This window comes from Castor canadensis, chromosome 7, assembly GCF_047511655.1.
Source record: "Castor canadensis chromosome 7, mCasCan1.hap1v2, whole genome shotgun sequence".
Classification (NCBI taxonomy): domain Eukaryota; kingdom Metazoa; phylum Chordata; class Mammalia; order Rodentia; family Castoridae; genus Castor; species Castor canadensis.
In genome coordinates this window covers 20,417,970-20,441,715 of record NC_133392.1, presented here as the reverse complement: position 1 = coordinate 20,441,715, position 23,746 = coordinate 20,417,970, and the positions used below count along the sequence as shown (strand labels likewise).

The 23,746-nt window shown below is 38.7% G+C and overlaps 1 protein-coding gene and 1 non-coding gene across 7 annotated transcripts in view; one reads left to right on the top strand and one right to left on the bottom strand.

The window, feature by feature from the left end:
• Window positions 1-23,746, top strand: part of Add3 (adducin 3) — a 138,816-nt gene that overhangs the window by 1,287 nt on the left and 113,783 nt on the right. The window contains exon 1 of one of the 6 annotated variants that reach the window (XM_020183101.2): window positions 52-76. The exons of 3 other annotated variants lie outside the window; for them this stretch is intronic. The gene's annotated coding sequence lies outside the window, so the exon portion shown is untranslated. Of the gene's footprint in view, window positions 1-51; window positions 77-837; window positions 1,159-23,746 lie in introns of those variants that run through there. 2 more of the 6 variants (XM_020183095.2, XM_020183102.2) reach the window with 2 other exon arrangements.
• On the bottom strand, window positions 19,775-19,876 carry LOC141425270 (U6 spliceosomal RNA). Its single transcript, XR_012450342.1, has one exon. It is a non-coding gene; the product is annotated as a U6 spliceosomal RNA (small nuclear RNA).

The following is a 23,746-nucleotide window of genomic DNA, read 5'->3' as shown; positions in this document are numbered from 1 at the left end:
AAACTGGGAGTGCAGACTCTGGAAGGGTACAAACGAAGCAAATTTGTGGGAGCTCTTGCCCTGCTCCTCTGTGGAGGTGAGTGGGGGAGTGCCCCAAACACAAATGTGCTGAGAAGAAAATGAAGCCCCTCATGGGGGGGCATGCAGAGGTCGAACTTTAGTAGGGCCCCCCCCAAAAAAAAAACCCAGCAGCCCAGTGGCTACCCAGGCTCATTCTGGAAACGGCTGCTCAATCTCGTGAGTAGGGGGAAAGGGACTCGTTTAGACTGGGGGAAAAATTTCCGAGGGGCCCCTCCGTCCTCAGCGGTCGGGTTTCGTTTGGGGTCGTTTCCCACTCAGGCCGCGGATCGGAGCTGCACAGCGGGAAAAAGACATTGTAGAGGCGCCAAGCAGCCGCCCCGCAACAGGCCCGCCAGCCTGCAGAGTACGGAGGCCCCCTTGGCCACTGCTGCACAGATGCCGAGCTTGCAGCGCTGGAGAGGGGGTCGCGGAGGGCGGGACCAGAGCGCTCCAGGGGCGCCCAGGGCGGGGCCAGAGAGCGTAAGGGCCCACCGGAGGCGGGGCCTATGGGAGGCGGGGCCTGGACGCTCGCGGCCGAGGGGAGGAGCCAAGGGTTCTCGAGGGCTGCTTGGGGCGAGCCTGTAGGGGGCGGAGTCAGGGTCGCTTGGGGCGGGGCCAAGGACGCTTGAGGGGGGATCTTGGCCCGTCCCGCCACAGCGCGAGCCGCCTGCCGGTAACGGTCGCTGGTGTGAGGGGCGGGAGGACAAGAACGAAGGTTAAATTCTATTTTTCTGAAACAGAAAGTAAGAGTTTAGAGGCATCGGTGACTAGCTGTCGCCGCTTCCTGCCGCACAGAGCTCGGCGTCCAGGCCCCTCCTTCCTCACGCCCCCTCTCCGTCCCCGACCCTCCCCTCTGGAGCCGTGCGACGTTTTCAGAGGCTGCTGCGGCGGACCGGGCGGCCGCTGCAGCCCGGCGGCTGCGGAGAAGGAGGGAGGGGAGTACAAATCCGGTTGCAAGCTACGAGGTAATCTTGCGGGCAGTGGGGACGCCGTGGTTCCGCCCCTTCTCGCGGCCAGGACGCGGGCGTTTGCGCGGGGGCACCTCGCCGGGGTTCCCGCGAGGAGGAGACTTCCTACTGGCTGTCCCCGCGGCCTCAGGTGAACCCCTCTCTGGGGCGGGCATGGGAGCCCCGCGCGGGCCGAGGGGAGCGTGCCTGCGGGGGAGGGGCCGGGGGTCCGCGGGGCGCGGTCTCGGGGCGCCGCCGAGTGGGCCCCGACTCGCCGGCGACCTCCGGCTTCCCCCGCGAGGGCGGGGGGTTCTCAAATCCCGGGAGCTTTGGTGACCCTGAAGGTGCACACCCGGGGGTGGGAGCTTCCCGCGCTTTGAAAAGGTGAAAGAGTCTCGGCTTGTTTGGATTTTTTTCGCCCCATTGAGAAAACTCGTCTTACAAGTTGAAAGTGTTCAACCACCATTCGTGTCTGATTCACGTCCCCAAGTCCCCCTTCCTCCCCCCCCAGCTCCCGCACAGACACCCAAACGCACCACCCTCACAAGTATGCACGTTAGGTTGCGCTTCCTGCCCCGGGTGACAGACAGATTGGCAGCAGATCTGGTTGTTGATGTTGGGAGCACCACCATTCTCTCTGGAAGTATGCGCTTAGATCTGAGACAAGGCCACGGACAGGTAGGATAAACTGGGCCTTTATTAAAATGGCAAGAATGGTCTCAGGTGAATTTTTTTTTTTTTTTTTTTTTTGCAGAGATTTAATTGCAAGTAAGTGCTCGGGTTAAAATAGGATCGTGAGGAAAAACACTAGTATCCTTGGTACATACACTGCTGCAGTTGACCTGCTAGAATGCTATGGGATTTATCTCAACCAAGAGGCTTTGAGTGAGGATTATATGGAAAGTTTGTGAAGCAACTGATAAGATTCTGAGGCTTGGGACCAGCTCCATAAAGTGTGCGGGTTGTTTACATTGAATTATGCAAATTTTAGATTTAGCAGTATCAAATGGTTGCCTTTCTTGGAATGGATTTCATCTACATCTGCTGGAAACATCCTGATTTGAGTTTTGGAAGACTTCTAGTGAGAGTTGTTAAAGGAGAATAAGAGTACAGTGTAATTTGGTGTTTTAACATTTAAGATACTTGACTAATAAAAAGATTTGTGTACTTAAGGTATGGGACTGACTCATTTATAGGGCTAAATTACTTTGGAAGCATTTATTAGAAAGATTTTACATATCAATATCCATTGCATAGTACTTGCATGAAACTCTTTTTCTTTTGCTTCAATTGAGGTTAATTTTATTGAGGGAGGATCAGAAAAAAAAGGGTGGGGGCACTTCATCTCTCTAAAGTGTTCAATTTATATAGTAACTTAAAACTGACCTAAAGTGCTAGCATGTTGGTAATAGTTGTTTTAAAGAAAAATCGTAGTGCATCTATTTTGAATGTTAAACATAATTTAAGGAGTTCTTGATATATTTGGTATGAGACATTTAATAAGTTGCAACTTTTTACATATATGATATCGGGAAATGTTTGGTAAACACTTGGTGTAAGACAGGTAGTCCTATGACAGCTAAAAAATACTTATTTTGCATGCTAGAAGGATTGTATTTTCAGAATGTTAAGATTTAGCCATTGACTGAAAATGAATGAGAAAATTACATGTACACTTAGTTATTTCTAACCCCCATTTCCAATAATATTATGCTGGGATGAATGTGAGTCCCTTTCAGTGATGTGGATTTGGTCCTTCTAAAATGATAATTTTTAGGGGACTAAGAGGGCATAATATTAGCAATAGCTTACCTCCTACACATAATCCTAAGACCTAGGTAAGGATGGTGGACAACTTCTGAGGTGGTGAGCTTCTTGAAGTAGTCCTATCTGAGTACTTTCATCACATACAGTCCTATAGGTGGCTGGTTAATTTCTCCTGTCTTAAAGCAGTTGGCCAGCAGTACTGGGCAGCAAGTATGCATGTCATACTGACTTTGTGCTGAGGGAAGAAATCAGGTAGAAACATGGAAACTCAATTCTGAACAAACACAAGTTTGTAGGATTGTTGGCAGTGACCATATCAGAACCTTCTTTCCTCATTGTTATATGTAAAGTGACTAGAGTAGAGCCTGTGCTCAGTAAGTGTTTTATGTGTTCATTCTCATCAGTATATAAAATGACTTTTTGGAGGCAGTTACATCATGCCACCCAGGACTGAAGACAACAAATATTTGTAACTGCCAATATTTGTATGGTTTACCTCTGTGCTAGGCACTACTCTAAGAGTTTTAATGATTTGATTTATTTAAATCCTCCCAACAACCCGGTGACTAAACAGAAGCACCAAGAGGTTAAACACCTTGCTTGTTCTGGACCCAGAGTTTTAGTCAGGAGTGAGCCCATGTAGCCACTAAGCCACTAAGCTGCTATCTCATTCATGGTAATGGTTGCAAATCAGTGAAAGATGTTCACTGCATTCCCAAGACTACTAGTACTAGTTGTGTATGTTCAGTTTAGCCACCCTCATATGTTAATACTACTATCACTAGGTAGTGTTCAAACTTGAAGGGTAGCCGGGTGCAGGTGGCTCACTCCTGTAATCCTAGTTACTTAGGAGGCAGAGATCAGAAGGATTGTGGTTTGAACCCAGCCAGGGTAAATAGTTCCATGAGACCTCATCTCGAAAAACCCTTCACAAAAATAGGGCTGGTGGAGTGGCTCAAGGTGATGGCCCTGAGTTCAAGCCCCAGTACCACACACAAAAAAAAAAAAACCTGGAACAAACAAACAAAAAAGCCAAATCTGAGGGGTAGTGATTAAACTGCATTGAGTAGAGTTACCTTTTGATTTTAGAAGGAGTCTTTTTTTTTTTTTTTCCTTGTTTTTGCAGAACTGGGGTTTGAACTCAGGGCCTCACATTTGCAAGGCAGGCACTGCCACTTGAACTATTCCACCAGCCCACTTACTTTTGAAAATACTATGTAGAATTTGAATAGCAAAACTTTAAATGTTTCAGCAGCAGTGCTATCCTCCTTTTAAACATAGTCTTGTTTGAAATTACTCAAACCCAACTCGAAATTAACATGACTATGTCATGTCATTGAGATTCACAACAAGTTCCTTAATACTTTATTTCATGACTCCTATGGTAATGCACTTTAGGGTCTGTGCCCCCATATTTTAAGTGAGAATGTTATGCAGCCTTTCAGGTTTTGCCAGAGATTAAATTCCCTTGGCCAAAAGCCAAGATAATCTCAAATTTTTACTGTAATGGGTTGTATATCAAGAATCCTCTCTAAGAATTTACAAGTCTTTCACTGAGTATGGCTTGAAAGAAAAAAGTTTGTATCCCTTAGATGAATTTACAGTAGCTCCCCTTATCTATAGTTTTGCTTTTAGAAGTTTTAGTTACTGGTGGTCAACTACAGTTCAAAAATACTAAATGAGAAATTCTAGAAATAATAAGTTTTTAAAAACTTGTATTATAATAATTGTTACACTTGTTATTGTTCTCTTATTGTGCCTAATTTATAAATTAAACTTTATCATAGATCTGTATAGGAGAAAACAGTATATATATGCTAATCTGACTTCAGACATCCACGGGGGGGGGGTGTCTCAGAATGTATTCCCCTGGGATAAAAGAAGAACTGCTCTAATTATTTCTTCTAGCAGTAGCAAATTATGGATATGTATGTGTACAACCATTCTACTTGGGGAATTCTATTCCTTTCAGGTAAAGTTAAAAATTGTTCAGTTGGCCTTCATTCAGTACATGTTTACTGAGTAACAACGGTTTAAAAAAAGAAGGTGATGGAGAAGAAAAGCAGGTTTTGGACTTTTTTGTTCATTTCATGTGTATTTAACAATGCTATTTTTTTTTTTTTTTTTTTGGCAGTACTGGGGGTTTGAACTCAGGGCCTCAGGCTTGCTAGGCAGGCGTTCTACTACCTGAGCCACTCTGCCAGCCCTAATAGTGCTCTTTATAGCTGAATAAGTCTTAAAATAAAGCTCAAAATTAGTTGCACAACTGAAAACATATTTGAATGTTAGGAAAGTACTGTTTAGCTTACACTAAAGTCTTGAGTGTTAGCATAGATATGAGAAGGAGAGTCCCTTGTTTCCTTAAACTGTTTTTGGTTGAATATCTTTGAAAAGCTGCATTAACAGTCTCAGTCTTCTAAGACATTACTTACTATCCTTAATGAAGAGTATCCTGGAAACCTTAAGGAATGAATGTGGCTTTCAGAGTTGTCTAACATAATCCAAATAGTAGCGCCATAACTAAAAGGTGTAAAATGGTTGAAACCTTCTTTAATTTAAAAAGGCTTACAGTTCTTAAAATTTGTGTCTTAAGAAGATAGTATAGATTATAGATTATAGATTGGTCTTAACAATGCTGAAAGCTGAACTGTTACTGTACAAGGTGTATATAGGCTTCAGCGTATGTTTTTATCTTTGTGATGAGTTAGATCTGCATTGAGCCTTTACCTGATGTCAAACTGATCCAAATCACATCCTATATCTTACAACTTTTTGGTTTTTTTTTCAAAGTTGGCTTTAGTTAAAGCTTATTTGGAGTCATTCTCATTCTCTTTGTAGAGATGATCTGCTTTCAGTCTATTGAAAGTATATTCCTTTCCTAATAAAGTTTATCACTTTCACTACAAAAAAAAAAAAAAGCTTAGTTGGAAGTGCTAAGACTCACTGATACAAGATGAACTTTGAAACTTCTTTGGTTCAGATTCCCTGAAACTAGGACTGGTGATATATTGGTGTATAGGCAGCACAATAACTAGCATTTAAGATTGTTACTTCCTCAAATAAGGCTATAGTTTCAACCTCAGATTATGAAACTCATTTTTTCCTACAGTGGGCATAACTGATATTCCTCACAACCAGCCGAAGGTAAAAATAATATCCAAGAAATTTAAGGACAATAACATAATGTCCTTTAAACCTGTATCTTGAGCTGTATACTATTATATGTATTATATGTATACTATTATGATACTGTTAGAATATTATATACATACATACAGTTGTATGTATACATACAATTATATGTGTTACATTATTTTATATATATTATATAACACATATATGTTCATAAAATAATTTTAATACTCACATTATGCTTTAAGGCAAATAGACATCCCAGGCAAGCATCAAATCAAACAAGATCAAAATCTAGCTCCAAATAATACACATGAAATAATTATTTTACTTTTTTAGCTAACTCTCATCCCCTGTAAATTTCTTGTAATTTCTTGCTCTCCTGATTCCCACCAAGGAACTTCTACTACCTCCTTGAATGGAAGGGCAAAGGACGGCACAGGTGTGAGTCAGCCTGTTTCACTCAGCTCCCATGGCTGTTGGTCGCCTGCTAGAGAGTTGGAATTCCAACAATATAGAAAGTAGTCAGGTGAGAGAAGTGCTAAGCTTTTTTTCAGTGTTTTGGGGCCTTGGCTTATATCATTAACTTGTCATCATCAGCACTGTTTCTGTGCTTTTCTTCTACAATGGCTCAGCTCATCCTGTGCAAGGACACCATTTCCTTTTCCCTTTTCCATATGCTGTTCTCATCCTGTCACTTTTCCATCTGCTGGAATGACTAAATGCCATAGCAAAAAGATGAGTTTATCAGTGTCCTCATGGAGAAGATAATTGGTCTTACATTCTATGTCTAAAGAAATATATTTGGGGCTGTAAGCTTCTCCAGAAGAGAGAAGAACACTCTACTTTTAATCCTTTAGAAGTTAGAGCCAACGACTGTTAGCAGCATTGTCACTTCTGTTCTCATTTGTCTAATTAATACATGAGAAGAAGATTCTTTAAGGCCAGCCTTTTTAACATCCAAGGAAGTAGCTGGGGAAGAGTGATGGTGAAAGCTCAAGTGGAGTTGGGATTGAGCAGAAGAGCCTTGGACAAATGGACTGCTTCATTATTGTCCAAGATGAGTGGCACATATAGGCAGTGGAAAGGGAAGAGATTAGCCATGAAGTTGGATCATTGTTTTTTGTTGTTTGTTCTTTGTTTTGGTGTACTGGGGCTTGAACTCAAGGCCTCGTGCTTTACCACTTGAGCCCTGCTTACAACCCTTGTACTTTGGTTGTTTTTGAGATAGGTTCTCGCATTTATTCCCAGGCCAGCCTGGACTGCCATTCTCTTATTTATGCTTATTGCATAGCTGGGATGACAGGCAAATACCACCATGACCAGTTTTTATTGGTTGAGATGCAGTCTTGAGAACTTTTTTCCCCTTGGCTAGTCTCAATCTGTGATTCTTCTGATCTCCACCTCTCAAGTTAGGATTACAGGTGTGAGCCACAGTACCCGGTTCTGTTCTTATACCATACTTCTATTGCCAGCTTTTTTATTAAACTTTAAAACAGTGTGTTCCTTTTACTTTTGTTTATGATTTATTGTCAGGATGGTATTCTGTTGCTCCCAGGAAAAGGTAGAATTTTCCATGTGAGCCATGCCTGAAGCCTGTTTTACTTTAGTTATTTTTCAGGTACAGTCTCATGCTTTTTGCTCAGGCTGGCCTTGGACAGCGATCCTCTTACCTTTGCTTCCCGAATAGCTGGGATTCACATCTAACTTGTTTGTTGAGATGGGCTCATCACTTTTTGGCCGGGCTGACTGTAATGTGATCTTCCCACTCTTTGGTTCCCAAATAGCTGGAATTATATGTGTGTACCACCATGCCTGACCAGAAAGGTAGAATTTTTTAAGGTGATTCCTATCTGATTTCTGAAAGGTTGGCTTTCAACTGGAGATTACAATAGAGGGAATTTTCTTCCATGTCCACAGCTGTCTGCTTTGTAAATTTCAAAGAAAGATCTCTGAAAACAGAAGTGTGAGAAACCTTACTCATCACCAAATAGTTGGGAACTATTCTGTATTAAGAGTAAAATGGATGTCATCAGTGTATCAGAAATTGATACTGCTTCAAATGCTTTTTTAGATCTGCAGTGATTTTGTATTAAAATGATTGATCTGTTTAACTGAATATCAAAAATTATTTTCAATCAAGGAATCCTACATTTGTCTTAGTGAAAGTAGATAACGATAAAATCATAGCTCTTTAAATACTTTGCTGTCAATACACTAATGAAAAATGTGCGGTAGACAAGGCTAGACCTTTTTTTTTTTTTTTTTTTTATTCATATGTGCATACAAGGCCTGGGTCATTTCTCCCCCCTGCCCCCACCCCCTCCCTTACCACCCACTCTGCCCCCTCCCTCTCCCCCTTACCCCCTCAATACCCAGCAGAAAAGACTGTTTTTAATATAAGTCCCAATAACTTCTTAAGATTTCTCCTTGCCCATGCTTTCCAGTGCTGAAGTAGTTCATCATGTGTTTAGGCCTCCTGCTGGGAAACAATTAAAATTAAGCAGGTAACTATTCCACTCAGTAGGTCTGGTTACTGATGGCTCCTGCGGTCAGTAATGAAGTGCTTGAACGTTTTGGGTTTTTTTTACCCCTTGCCCTTTTTCTTTGTTTCAGCTTCTAAGGCAGTGATTCTTACTTGAGCAGATTCACTATTTTAAAGCGGATTTTGTTGCTTTGGTGTATCTAGTCATCTTCTGTTTTGTTGTCGGTTTTGTTTTTGTTTTCTTTTTCTCTCTTCTAGAAACTTCTTGTAGTAGTAGCCTGGATAGAGTTGGATGTAGTAAAACCAGTTACAGGTCAGTTGAGGCTTAAGGTGTCTGATGTAGGCCTGAAAAGCCAGACAAGAAGGACTTTGACAATAAGAATTGAAAGGAACATAAAGCTAAAAAGCTTCTGTTCATCAAAAGAAATGGTCTCTAAACTGAAGAGAACACCCACAGAGTGGGAGAAAATATTTGCCAACTATACATCAGACAAAGGACTGATAACCAGAATATATAGGGAACTTAAAAAACTAAATTCTCCCAAAACTAATGAACCAATAAAGAAATGGGCAAGTGAACTAAACAGAACTTTCTCAAAAGAAGAAATTCAAATGGCCAAAAAACACATGAAAAAATGCTCACCATCTCTAGCAATAAAGGAAATGCAAATTAAAACCACACTAAGATTCCACCTCACCCCTGTTAGAATAGCCATCATCAGCAACACCACCAACAACAGGTGTTGGCGAGGATGCGGGGGAAAAAGGAACCCTCTTACACTGTTGGTGGGAATGTAGACTAGTACAACCACTCTGGAAAAAAATTTGGAGGCTACTTAAAAAGCTAGACATGGATCTACCATTTGATCCAGCAATACCACTCTTGGGGATATACCCAAAAGACAGTGACACAGGTTACTCCAGAGGCACCTGCACATCCATGTTTATTGCGGCACTATTCACAATAGCCAAGTTATGGAAATAGCCAAGATGCCCCAGCACTGACGAATGGATTAAGAAAATGTGGTATCTATACACAATGGAATTTTATGCAGCCATGAAGAAGAACGAAATGTTATCATTTGCTGGTAAATGGATGGAATTGGAGAACATCATTCTGAGTGAGGTTAGCCTGGCCCAAAAGACCAAAAATCATATGTTCTCCCTCATATGTGGACATTAGATCAAGGGCAAACACAACAAGGGGATTGGACTATGAGCACATGATAAAAGCAAGAGCACACAAGGGAGGGGTGAGGATAGGTAAGACACCTAAAAAATTAGCGAGCATTTGTTGCCCTTAACGCAGAGAAACTAAAGCAGATACCTTAAAAGCAACTGAGGCCAATAGGAAAAGGGGAACAGGAACTAGAGAAAAGGTTAGATCCAAAAGAATTAACCTAGAAGGTAACAACCACGCACATGAAATCAATATGAGTCAATGCCCTGTATAGCTATCCTTATCTCAACCAGCAAAAACCCTTGTTCCTTCCTTTTATTGCTTATACTCTCTCTATAACAAAATTAGAAATAAGGGCAAAATAGTTTCTGCTGGGTATTGAGGGGGTGGGGGGGAGAAGGAGGGGACGGAGTGGGTGGTAAGGGAGGGGGTGGGGGCAGGGGGGAGAAATGACCCAAGCCTTGTATGCACATATGAATAATAAAAGAATAAAAAAAAGTAGGAAGCTTTGAAGTTGTTACTATGAAAGTACCCTTGATTGTTCTTATGTACTATTATATCTAATTAACTAGTAAGCAAGCCCTGCCAAGGATCATGGTAAGCACTACATGAATTATCTGAAATTTAGTAAGAAACTTGCCCAAGATCATACAATTAATAAATGGCAGAGTCAAGATTTGAGCTCAGGGCTGCTGTTCTTAAATACTGTGCTGTACTGTTGATCTACTTAAGCTAATTCTTGTGGTGATTGCACAGAAGATTTGAACCAAGATTAGAATTGTATTTTTGTCTTCACTAGAAAATACTTTTTTTAAAGGTGGGTGGACAAATGGGTAAATAAGATTGAGATTTCACTAGAATCGGGAAGTATTCATGAGATGGACTTTCACATGTGCTTATATACTTTTAATTTGTTCATTTTGTGATTTCATTAATTTAAAGCCACAAAAAATTTATTAAATCATGAAGGGGGTTGTTCGACATGCCACAGGTCTTGTACTTAAGTTTCAGAGGTTGAATTAACTGAAGTGTTTTCTGCTGAATTTATTTATTGTGAAGAGTAGAAATTTGAGGATTTTTTGTTCCTTATTTTGCTCAGTTGTAAATATTTTTAGGTGTATTACTTGTAGTAGGGCAATGATAGCCCATGTCCATAGCACAGTAAAATTCAATTATATGTCAGTTGGGTGAACCTCAGTTTCTTGTGCTCCGTATGCCACTAAATACGGCATACCATGCCTCATATCTGTGTTTCAATACTGTATTGAACAAATGTGTCCTTTCAATTAAGGTATATTTATTTAATACCTGTTGACTGTCAAGTGGTGTTCTTATTTATTTGTTTAATATTTTGACCTTAAAAGCATCTTTATTAGCTTACAAGACTGGGAATCATTGTTTTAATATAACTAAAAGCTTCTAAAATTGCAGTTCAGTGATAGCTGTGCTATGTATTCTTAACCCAGTCACTCTTTTAGGGCTTCTGATTCTTCTCCTTCATACATAAGTGAATTGTACTTTACCATGTAGCTTTCAGCAAACTCCCATAGAATATGAAATGTATAACTCCTTGGGATTCTGACTTTCCTATCATGTAGGAAAGGCCAGCAACAGCTAAGACTACAAAACGAAAGAGGTTACCTGCCCCTGTGTGATGAATGCCAAAGGACAGGGCACAGAAAACAAACTCCATCAGTCATCTGGCCAAGAAAAGAGCAAAGGATAGATGGTCATAAAAGGCTTCCCAAGCAAAGAACAAGAATTAGTCTTGAAGGGAGGTTAGGCTTTCTTTAGGTGGAAAGGATGGGGAGAGATTTCTGTCTATGAAAAACTTTTTTCTTTTTTTTTTTTTCTTTTCTGCAGCATGATAGTTCATAACAGTGGTTCACAGCCTCTTCACACTGTAAGGCACTTGAAGGCTACAACAGACATCTATCTGGAGCAGTGCTAAGGACTTACCTTCCTGGGAGGTATCTTAGCATGTGGCAGGGGGAGGAGAAGAGGAAGTTCCCTGCGATAAGGAGCATGTAGACTTCTAACAGTGCTCCCACTGAACTCTGCATGAAAATGACTAGTTCGCAGGAACTTTGTTTTCTCTTTTTTAAAAAAAGCAGTTTTATTCGGAGGATGAAAATGATAGTATGCTAACTTGAACAGCTAGGTTTTATAAAGAAAGGTCTGAAAATGCCCTTTTTGATGTTACCCAACTTCCAGGGCATGGAATACATTTATAGCACCTTGCTCTTTCTTCAGACCTCTAACTGCAACCTAGAGTTGAGCAAAGACATAGCTTAGTTTCCCTGCAAAAGAGATTGGAAATTAAATCTCAGTGACCCATGTTGCTTGGAGGAAAGGCACATTTGTATAGAGAGTATGTTTCAACACACATTTTTTTCGCAGCACGCGTTTGAACTCAGGGCAATATGCTTGATAGACAGGCGCTCTTACCACTTGAGCCATTCTCAGACAGGACCTCACAAACTATTTCCCTGGGGCTGGCTTTGAAGTGCGATCCTCCTGATCTCTACTAAGTAGCTAGGATTACAGGTGTGAGCCACCAGTGCCAGGCTCAAGACATTTTATAGAAACCACTAGTCTAAAAAACTTCCTTATGAACATTCTTATAAAGCTCTGTTGAAACTTACAACCCTTAGGAAAGTTAGTATTAGCAAAAAGATTTTAGGAATTCTCACCATTGTCAACACTGCAAGGAAAGTCTCCTTTTGGGAAAAGGTATACTTTTTTTTTTTTAAATCTGTATTTGTTATTTACTTTTGTGAATACTGGAGTATAGTTCTGTCAGTGTTTCTGTTACAATTTCTGACATGTGGATGATGGGCTAATGAATAGAATTATTGATGTTACCAGATAACCATTTTATTTAAAATTTTCATAAAATAATATTTATGTTTTCGATCTCTAGAACATTTATTTCAAAATGTCTGAATTCTCTAACTCAGACTTAGCCATGCTTACTATTTACTACTTTAAAAATACTTAGTATAACTAGTCAAGACATTTTGACCATGTAACTTTCTGTTTTTAGTTTTCCTTTATATAAAATATGTGAGATAAATCATGTTAAGATTAATTTTGGCTTAGAGGTGCTTGATTGCCCTTGCAAAGAAGGTGAATTTCACCAGTTAGTGCTTTCAGCTGGAAGTTGGCCTAGGCACTTATGATTATACTGGAAATGGGTCTAAGAAGGCAAACACATGCAAGTCCTTGGCTCTATATACATGTGACAACTGAGAAAAGGACAAGATCGGTTCATCAGCTTGTCAACTCCCATAATTTCAGTTCTTCAGAAGCTAAGGGCCTTTGGCAATGGACATCTTCTTTCCAGAAACAATGAAATGAGCCAGGATAACAACTTTTCCTAAAGCATTGGTAGAAACACTGTGGTATATTTTTCCAGAAGTGGTGCTTTCTACTCCCATCCTGACTATTATGTTTAGTAATGCTACTTCCTCATAAATACTTCTCTGACTCTGCTTAGCTATTTTTTGAGCAGCTTGATGCTTCCTTATGATTATTCATTCATCAAATATTTACACGCACGTACTATGTTGTAGGCCCTATTCTAAGTGCTGAGAATTCAGCAGTAAGCAAAAAAGATAAACCCTCTTGCTCTAGTGAAGTTTATAGTCCTGGGAGTAAATAGAAATAAGTAAGTAAAGTGTATGTCATATTGGTGATAAATATTACAGAGAAATATAGGGCAGGGAGGAAGATAAAGGGAGCATTTGGGGATAATTATAAATTTAAATTGAGTGCCCAGGTCAAGTCCTTACTAAGAAGACTTAAAGATGTGAGCAGACAAAGATGGTGAGGAAGCATGTGTGTGGACGTCTGTGGGAAGAACATTGTAGGAAGAGGGAACACCAAGCCCAAAGTCCCTGAGGCCCATGTATAATGGGCATGGGTAAAATAGAACAAGGAAGGGGTAATGGGAAGCCATTCATTGACTGACTGGACAAAGATGTGACACAGTCTGATGGGTATTTTAAAAGGCTTGTTTTGGCTGGGTTTTGAGAGTAGCCCATAGTAGGCAAGTGAGGTTGCAGGAGACTACTAGGAGGCCAATGCAATAAGCTTGATGAGAGATGAAGAGATTAGATTGGGTTCTGGATATGTTTTGAAGATGGTGTCAACAAGATATTCTTACTGGGATGCAGGGTATATGTGAGAGAGAATCAAACTTGACTCCGTGATGTTGGGCCTAGGTAAAACTCTGTAGGAGGAGCAGTTTGGGGAATGGCAAAGAACCATGGTTTGATTTAAAATGTCTGTTACACATCAGTTTAGAAGTTGATGTGAGTGGAGATAAGTGCATAGTTACAGGCTGACCATATGAGCTTGAGAGTTACGGTTATTTTCCTCTATTTTTAAAGGAATGCATATTCATCTCTATGATGATTAGAAAAAAAACTTTGCTCTTGTAAGGGTTTGAGGTATTTCTATGCATCTTTATGCTTGCAGGACTTTTAGTTTATCATGTAAAACCTTTAATTTATTTTAACTTACAAAGATACTTGGTCCCAAAGGAAATCTTTTCCTCTAAGGATAGAACAATTTGGTTTTAATCAAAATGTGAAAATAAAAATATCATTATTACTGCCCTTTAAAAATGTGTGTGACTGTAAATGGAACAGTTTAGATGTTTTAACATGGTTAAAAGTGGAAACTAGAGTTATCAGTATGACCTAACAATTCTACTAGCTATATACTCAAGAAAACTGAAAGTGTTCTCACAAAAATATTGTACACCATGGTTCATAGCAGCATTATTCATAATAGTCAAAAAATAGAAACCTCCCATATGTGTGGTAACTGACAAATGGATAAATAAATATGGTATATCCATAAAATGAAATATTATTCAGTCATAAAAGTAGTAAAGTACTGATGCAAATACACGTTATGCTAAGTGAAAAAAGCCAGACAAAAAAGGACATATATTATGAGTCCACTTACATGAAATTTTTAGATTAGATCTATCCATAGAGTTAAGAAGGAGATTAATGGTTGTCAAGAGTATGAGGCAGAGAGAGATAGGGAGTGACAGCATGGTAAGTACTGGGTTTCCTTTTAGAGTCATTCAAAAATCCTGGAAATAGCGGTGATGCTTCCACAACTTGTGAGCGTACTAAAAACTACTGAAATGTTCAGCTTGAAAGAGTTAATTTTATGGTACACAGATGATATCTCAATTTAAAAAAAGATAACAGGAGCCATGTGTTAGTGGCTCACACTTGTTATCCTAGCTACTCAAGAGGCAGAGATCAGGAGGATCATGGTTCAAAGCAAACCACAGGCAAATCATTTGAGAGACCCTATCTTGGAAAAAAACCCATCACACACACACAAAACGGCTGGCAGAGTGGCTCTGGCTGTAAGAGTGCCTGCTTAGCAAATGTGAGGCCCTGAGTTCAAACCCCAGTGCCGACCAAAAAAAAAAAAAGATGCAACAAGAAAAATGTGTATATATGTGAATTCATATATACACAAGCACTAACACAACCTATGTAGACCATATTTCTAAAACAGAACTGCTCTCCCAGGAGAAAGTTGGATGAAGCAAAAATTAGCACACCCAGCTTTGTTTCACTTGTTTAAAGAGGATAAGCTAAGATACTTAGCCTGTTCAGAAAGAAGTCAGAAGGTAATTTGTGATCCTGTCCTTAAATCATGAGCGAGTCTAATTTCTTTAATACCCATTTTCATGGGGATGACCTACATAAGTAAAATAAGCTTCCATAATTATCATTTCTATGAGTTTTAGAGAGCAGGAACCAGCTTATAAATAAGTTTATGAGGACTTAAGTCAATAAGGATGACCTATTTTTCCATATCTGTAACTTAAAAATATGGAGCACTCAACTTGTAATAATTGTTTAGCCAACCCAAGATATCTACCTTCCTAAAAACATTACTATTAAAGATTTGCCTATTTATAAAGTACATAAAGGATTATCTTTAATTTACTTTTCCTATACAACTTACCTTAATGTTATTTTTATTGAGACATCATACATACGATATAAAATATACCACCAAATTTGTTTTGAAAAAAAAAATTGTCTTTTTTCCTTTATTAGAATAAAAACTTCTAGAAAACAGATACATATTATTTGATGGCTATCTCATGCATGGCTTGGTATGTTTTCAACATTTTAAGGGAAGTATATGGGAACTTGACAAGAACTGTAGTTGAGAGGGATGATAGACATTTACATAACTGACACCAACACAAACCTGGAAGCTATGCTATAGCAACAGTTTAAATGAAGCATAGGTGGGGACAAAGAAAGGGATATTTATGCTGTCGGGGAGAAACAATTCAGGGAGGAGGTGGCATTTGATTTGAGCCCAGGAGGATCCAGAAGAATTTCAGCTGGGAAGAAGGTGAATTACAGGTCAAGGTAGTAGAATCTGCAAAGCCACATAGGATTGTGGGGTAGATGTGGTACTTTTGTGGCAGAGGAAATAGGAAAAGTGAGATTGCAAGTATCAGATAGTGCAGGCCTTGGGGGCTACTTGAGGAAATTAGGTTTGATTTGGGGGCATCTATTTTAATTGATTAGAGTCTGAGATTTGGTGGTGAGAATGTCATATGGAGTGAGTGAGTGTTGGCAAAGAGGCCAGTTAGGAGGCAAGATGATCAGCTATGACAGGAAGCTGAGGCTCACCAAACACCATATCTCTCAGTTTCTTGATCTTGGACCACCTCAGAACCATGAAGCACAAATATGTGTTGTTTATAAGTCATCCCATCTATAGTATTCTATTGGAACAGCCTGGTGGACTAAGAAGATTTTAGAGTCAAAAGTCTATATAACTTGCTGAACACTAAAGAGGTCAAAGATCACTTTGGATAGAAATTCACGTTTCATTTTGCTCCACTTTCACTACTCTGATTTGTGATAGAGAAAAGATAACAGCTGTACTAACTAGAAATTAGGTAGCTTCAGCAAATTTTGAAGGTATCCTTTCCTTCCCATACATGCAGATTTTATAAGAAATGTGATTATTTCTTCATCTGTTTTGCTGCTTGTCACCCATTGCCCATTTGTCCAGTCATTGGGTTTGTTTTCATGTGTGCATGAATGCTTGAATAGTAATCATTTTGGCTAAAGAATAATCTTTTGTTTCCAAATGAAACTGCATCCTTATGTTATGGTTTTGTGTTTCATTTTAAACTTTTGTTCAGTGGGATAACAAGAAAGAAATAATTGAAGGCATTGGCTTTGCAGTTACCAAGTATTTTATGCCATCTTTAGAGGAAGACATTGTACCATCTTGAAGTTTCTCCTTAATAACATTTAGTAGTTTATCTAGGAACTTCAAAAGTAAACATTTGAGGGTGGAACACACCTGTAATCCCAGCTACTGAGGAGGTGCAGATGGGAGGATCACAGTTCAAGGCCAGCCTAGGCAAAAAAAAAGATCCTGTCTCAGAAAACAAGCTGGGTATGGTAATGCATGCCTGTAAGCCCAGCTATGCAGGAGGCAGAGGTAGGTGGAGTGCAGTCTAAGGCTAGTCATGGACAAAAGCTCCAGACCCTATCTGAAAAATGACTAAAGCAAAAAGGGCTGAGTTCAAACCCTTGTACTGCCAAAAAGAAAAAAAAGCAAACATTTGGTAATCATATATAAGAAATTACTAGAAAAGTCAAAAATATGTGCAAAATTATTTTTGCTATGTGAATTTAGTGGAGAATCCAACCCAGTAAGACTGCATTCGCATAGTGAAACAAGTAATAGATTTGGGTCCTCTAACATTTTTTTTAATAGCTTAGGTATAGGCACAGTTGACTCTTTGTTTTTAGTTCTTTGTAATAAAACATGTAATGAATAGTGATTTTGTAAATGTGTGGAAGAAAATACTAGTTTTACAGAATTGACTTCTAAATTATTTCAATTGTTTTAAAGCTTGCTATCATACTTAACTGTTTTAAGGATTAAATAATGTTTGAAACAGTTTATTTAAAAGCAATTCTCCATAAAATTTAAAATATTTTCTGGACATAAAATACTACAAAAAGAATAAAAATCAGTGTGGAAAGCATTTTAAGTATTTTAAAAACAAGAACTTACTTATTTTTTGATGGGACTGGGGTTTAAATTCATGATATCATGCTTGCAAAACAGGTGCTCTACTGCTTGAGCCACACCTCCAGTCCATTTTATTCTGGTTATTTTGGAGATGGAATTTCTCGCAAACTATTTGCCTAGGCTAGCCTTGAACCATGATCCTCCAGATCTCAGTCTCCTAGTAGCTAGGATTATAGGCATGAGCTACTAATGCCCAGCAAGATTGATTTTCTTAAATTTTGTGTCTAGATTAAGCTTAAGTGTTTCAACCAAATTTTTATAAAAATCAATTTCATTTTTAAGTACTTGAAATTATTTTTTAGTTGTACTGGGGTTTGAACTCAGGGCCTTGTGCTTGCTAGGCAAGGTGCTCTACCACTTGAGCCATGCCCCCAACCCTTTCTGTTTTGATTATTTTTGAGACAGGGTCTCACTTTATGCCTGCTGGCTTGGACAACCTATAGTCCTATTTATGATTCCAGAAGGTGTGGGATGACAGGTGTATGCCACCATGCTCAGCTCTCACTGGTTGAGGTTAAGATCTCAACTTTTTGGCTGGACTGGCCTTGAGCCAGCCTCACTCTTCCTGATCCCTGTCTCCTAAGTAGGTAGGATTATAAGCTTGAGCCACCATACCTGGCTGAAATTATTTTTTGAGTCAGAAACATAAATGCATGAAACAAAGTCGGTGAGGCACAAAAGTATACAAGTGAAAAGTTGTCAAAACGAAATCACTTAGAGCTCCTTTCTTGTGTATTATTCCAGAAATGGTTTTCTGCTGTTTTTCTTTTTTTTTTTTAAGCTCTTCAATCAAGATTTTCCCTGCCTATACCTGGTGAACGAATTGCTGCATAAGAAATAAGCTTTAGGCTCAGAATAACCTGCAGAAATAGGTAGCTGTGTTCTCTTAGCTGGTGTTCTGAGCCATTGTCTCTTGCTATTGAAGGACTTCCTTTCTGAGCTCTTCTACCTAAGGCAGAGGTATTGGAAAGTGAAAGACTGTAATTTTAATTATCCTCTAAGACTAAGGTTTTGGATGACACAGAATCTTTTCTTCCTACACCTGATCAATTCTCAAAATTCTCTATACAGGTTTGTATGTTGCAGCAAAGGTTATCTGTTTGACATTCAAGGCCCTGGAATGGAGACAAGGGGCATAAACCCTTTCACTTTGTTTTTTTTTTTTTTTACCCTTGAGACATTGTTTTTCTATGTCGTTCAGGCTGATCTTGAACTCATGATCCTCCTGCGTCTGCATCCTAATGCTGGCATTACAGGCATGAAATACTATACTCAGCTTGGCCATTATTTTATTTATTTTTTTTTTATTGTTTTATTATTCATATGTGCATACAAGGCTTGGGTCATTTCTCCCCCCTGCCCCCACCCCCTCCCTGACCACCCACTCCACCTCCTCCCTCTCCCCCCCACCCCCTCAATACCCAGCAGAAACTATTTTTTGGCCATTATTTTTAAGTGAAGGACGATAGCCTCATTATAATTGGAGGGGACCCTATCCCCAAATTGTGCAGATGCTATGTTAGTGGGTGAGTAAGGGAGTTTGATAAAGGGGTACTAGCTGACCTCTGCCTCCATGACTCAATTGAAGGAAGTTTCTCCAGTAATAGAAGGAGCTCCCCAGACTTGCAAGTTTCTTTGGATGCTGAAGTTACTATGTTTTTTACTTTATTAGGTGGAAGTAAAAATTCTCTGTAAGCTTTCACATTTGGGGAAAGAGAAGTAAAAAGAAGGATGAAATCTAAATTTATAGACTTTTGGGACCTCTGCCTCTATTTACAAGTAAAGGACTTGGTGTGATTGAGTGAAGTGGTATGTTTAAGGCCACATGTGGCTCGTGGCAGATCTAGACTCACAACCGAGATGACTGACTTGCAGTCTAGTGCTTTTGCCATCTTAACTCACTCATGCAGTTTTGAGTGAAAGATATCCCCAGAATTGCACTTGACCTTCCCTAGAGCAGGGTTTGGACAGGATGAGAGACCCCAGTCTCTTAGAGATTTGAGGTCTCTTTTAGGAAATAATTGGTACTTGTTTTCTTTTTTAAAATCTTTCACTGAATTAGAGAATATTTTTGGTGCTTTCAAAAAAAATTTGGAATGTGTCATGAACTTTCTTGCTTTCCTTAACAAAAGCCATGCTGATCTTCTGTATATTGTTCCCATTTTAGCATGCTCACCACTGAAACAAGTCATGTAGATGGTAAATGTTTCTGAAACATTATATCGAAAATTCAAACTGGATGTATTTGGCCATCTTGACTTTTTTTTTTTTTCTTCTTTTGGAAAAGAACATACTTAAATGAGAAACAGTTCTACCACACCAGTGAAAAGGAAAAGTTTTCAGTCATTTGTTTGAGTGAAATCGATTATAGAACTTATAACCCCAATTTTCCATTATTTTCATCTAAGTGGCCCATTACCTAAGGCATAGTAAAGGAAGAAATCTGTCATATTAGAAATAGTGTTTTAAAATCAAGTTTTGTGATTAAGCTCATTTCTCAATAAGATAGTTAGCCATCAAGAATGTATTTTATCTATTCTGCAACATACAGGACTGTGAAATCTGTCAGATTTGCTTTTATGTTTAATAATTTTGCTATGGCATTTGGTTTCAGAACAGTTTTAGAAGGCAGTTTTCAAGATAACCTGATCTTTTCAGAACAAGGCCTTCCTTTTGAGGAACTGGAAAATTTCATTATTCTGGTTAGATTATAAATCAAAATGCTTTTGATTTGCTATGAATATCAAAAGAGGCTTTCTGATCTATTTTTAAAATCAGTTTTAATGGGAGGAGGTACAAGGTCAAGGTATTTACTTGAGAACTTTGAATTAAGTTGCCTTGAAAATCTTGTAGATGAGTTGTTGTGAAAACCATGTAATATTTTCTAAGTTAACTACTGAGTGTTTAAAAAGCCTTCTGTTGGTGCCTTTTCCTGAGATTTTAGTCTATAGAGAGAAAAAAAAACTTTGGCAGATATTCCCATTTCCTGAAATTCTTTGGGTCTTTAATGAGACGGAACCAAATGATTAAGAATATAGTTGGATTTTGGTAATGTATTAAAGGCAGTAACTCCTAGATGGATAGTAAAGTCAGCGTACCTTGACTTCTGTTTGGTTTATAGTATGCTGTATTTAGAATCACTATTCAAAATGAAGACTCTAATGTCTTACACAAGTCTTAAGTAATAAAGATAAATATGTTCATGAAAGTGTATGAAATAAATTGGAAAATCCTGCCATCTTTGTATACGCTTCTGTAATTGAATGAAAAAGGAAACTTTCAGAGAGAAAAAAACAAACCCTCATTAAACCATTCTTGATCGTGGTAGTTTAACCATTTTTGTCTTTATAATGTTATAGTCAAAAGCTAGCTACTACTATAAAAGAAATGTAAATGTCACTGAATGAAAACTTCTGAGGGCAGGTTCAGCTGGTTATGCTTAAGTGAAGAGAGCTGGGGTAGAAAAGGAAGCCAGTGTTGGGTAGGACAAAAAGGACAGCTTTTGACATCAGACAGATCTGATTCGGAATCCTGCTGATTTTAAGCAAGTTAGATATCTTCATTAAGCTTTTTTATTTTCTTCTTATGTAGAATTGGTGTAAAAGTGGCTCTTAAGTTGCTTTGAAGATTAAATGAGATGACATGTATGTTGTAAGTTTAGTATGTTACCTAGTAGTTGATCAATAAATGTATAGTGACCAAATTCTACTTATGTCTGACCTTAATCCCTGTATGAGAAAGGAAGAGGAAGGAGGCAAGCCTAAAATGAATGTAGGAATATTTTAAAGAAACTTATCCCATTTATACCATGTGGATTCAGTGTTTGACCAGCACGAGTCTTTAAGCATTATGGTTGAAGTTTTAGTTCAGTACTATTATCAAATAGGTTCAGAAAGTTATGTAGAATTGTTCATAACTCTCCATTGTTTAAATAGTGAGAACTGTATTTCATTAGTATTTTTTTTTGATGGGACTGGGGTTTGAACTCAGAGCTTCATGCTTGCAAAGCAGGTGCTCTACCGCTTGAGCCAAACTTTCAGTGCAATTTACTCTGGTTATTTTGGAGATGGGGGTGTCATGATCTGTTCACCTGAGCTGGCCTTGAATCGTGATCCTCCCAATCTCTATAGATAGGAGTACAGGCATGAGTCACAGGTGCCTGGCAGTTTTGTCAGTCTTATTTATTCCATTAATCAATAGCATCTGTTTCTAAATTTGTTTAAAATATTTAAGAAAAAAAATTTTCAAACTTTTCATCTTTTTATAGGTATGATACAAATGCATTGTATTTCATGTCTTTAAAAGTTTTGTCAGAGGGTTTATTGCAATTTGGAATTTAAATGTGTTTTACATTTACTTTGGAAGGTTAATTTACAGAGTAGTAGATTGTTCTGATGATTATAAGCTTGTATATTAATGCAAACCAAGGGAAAGTTTTCTAAATGAGAGAAGAACAGCCACTTGGTGACCGTTTAATGTTTTAATGCAAACACTATTTTGTTTTTGTTCAGCTTTTAACATCAATTCAGATTTTTAGGTAGCATGGGGACTTTCTATAATATTAGTTATGTGATGTGTTCTGAGTCTATTTAGGAGGAAGGGGATTCAGTTGCTTTGTGTTTCTGATTTGCTGTGCTCTTGGAGAAATTTATTTGAAATATTGAAATGTGGGAATGCATGGGGAGTTCTGAATAGATGGTTAAATTAGATAGGTTTTCAGAGCTTTACACTCACCAATGTATAGGCCTCATGCCTGGTAATGTTCTTGGAAATCAATCACGTTTGAAAATCCAGTTCTTGCCAATAGCATCTGGTTACACTTTATATTATGTACTTTGAAAGTAATTTTTGAATTGCAAAAAAGCAAACCATGTGACATAGACTTTTCTTACCAGATTGAATGTTGTTTACAGTTTGATTGCACTTTAACAAACTTAACAAAATTAAAGGCATAATTGTCCAAATGTGAGGAGTATCACTACACGTTATTAAAAGATTCTTGAAGTTATCAGTTTTTAAAATATTGTCAAAACTTCTACATTGTTTTAGTCACCCTGTCCTCCCATGGAGGTCTTATTTACTACAAGTTCTTTTATGTTTGTAGAATTTTGTAGATACAGACCTGATTGGAATATATTCTAATGAGCCATCGAGAAATGGTATTGATAGGATTGGCATGCCTCCAGCAATTTCTGCAGCTCCAGCAGCTGTTATTATATGCTTGTGTGTATGTTTGTCATAGCTGACTGAGCTTTTGATAGACCAATGTCTTACCATTGTAGTAATGTAGGCAAGAAGATTCTCTTGGCAACCCAGAAAGATTTGTGAGATGATTTTACATTGTTAGTATCTAGGCTAACCTGTGAAACAGGGCTGAAGTAGGAGAGATTCTTTGGACTATGCCCAGGCTTGGTAACAGAATTACACCCCTCCACTGCCCATAATGGTGGCCCTGGCTGCACATGACTGTTAACCACTCGAAATGTGGCTATTCCTAACTGACATGTGCTATAATTGTGAAATACACAGCTGTTGAAGACTTGGTATAAGAAAAGTAACTATTCTTAAGTTGATTACATGTTGGAATGATCTTTTGATATTTTGTAATGTACAGTATATCCAAATTAATTCAACCTATTGCTTTTTACTTTGTTGTTTTGTTTGTTTGTTGAGGCGGGGGTCTTAGTAATATAGTCCAGCCTGTCCTTGAACTCTCAATATGCTTCTGCCTTGGCCTCCTGAGTGCTGAAATTACAGGTACCACTTCTTGACTGGGCTTTTTACTTTTTTAATGTGGCTTCTAGAAAATTTAAAAGCATGCATATGGCTTGCATTGGTAGCTCACTTTATATTTCTATTTAACAGTGCTGTAGTAAGCGAAAGAGAATTTATGTCATGTTTTTACTATCTTGAGTTCACAGAGGTTCTGGAAGATTCTCCCTCGGGATTCTTTAGCTTCAACTAATCTAAGCTAACTTGGCTGGGGCTAGCTGTATTACAAGTGCTGTTTTGAGAACTGTTGCCTACAGGCAGCTTCTACCTCTCCTCCTCTCCCCT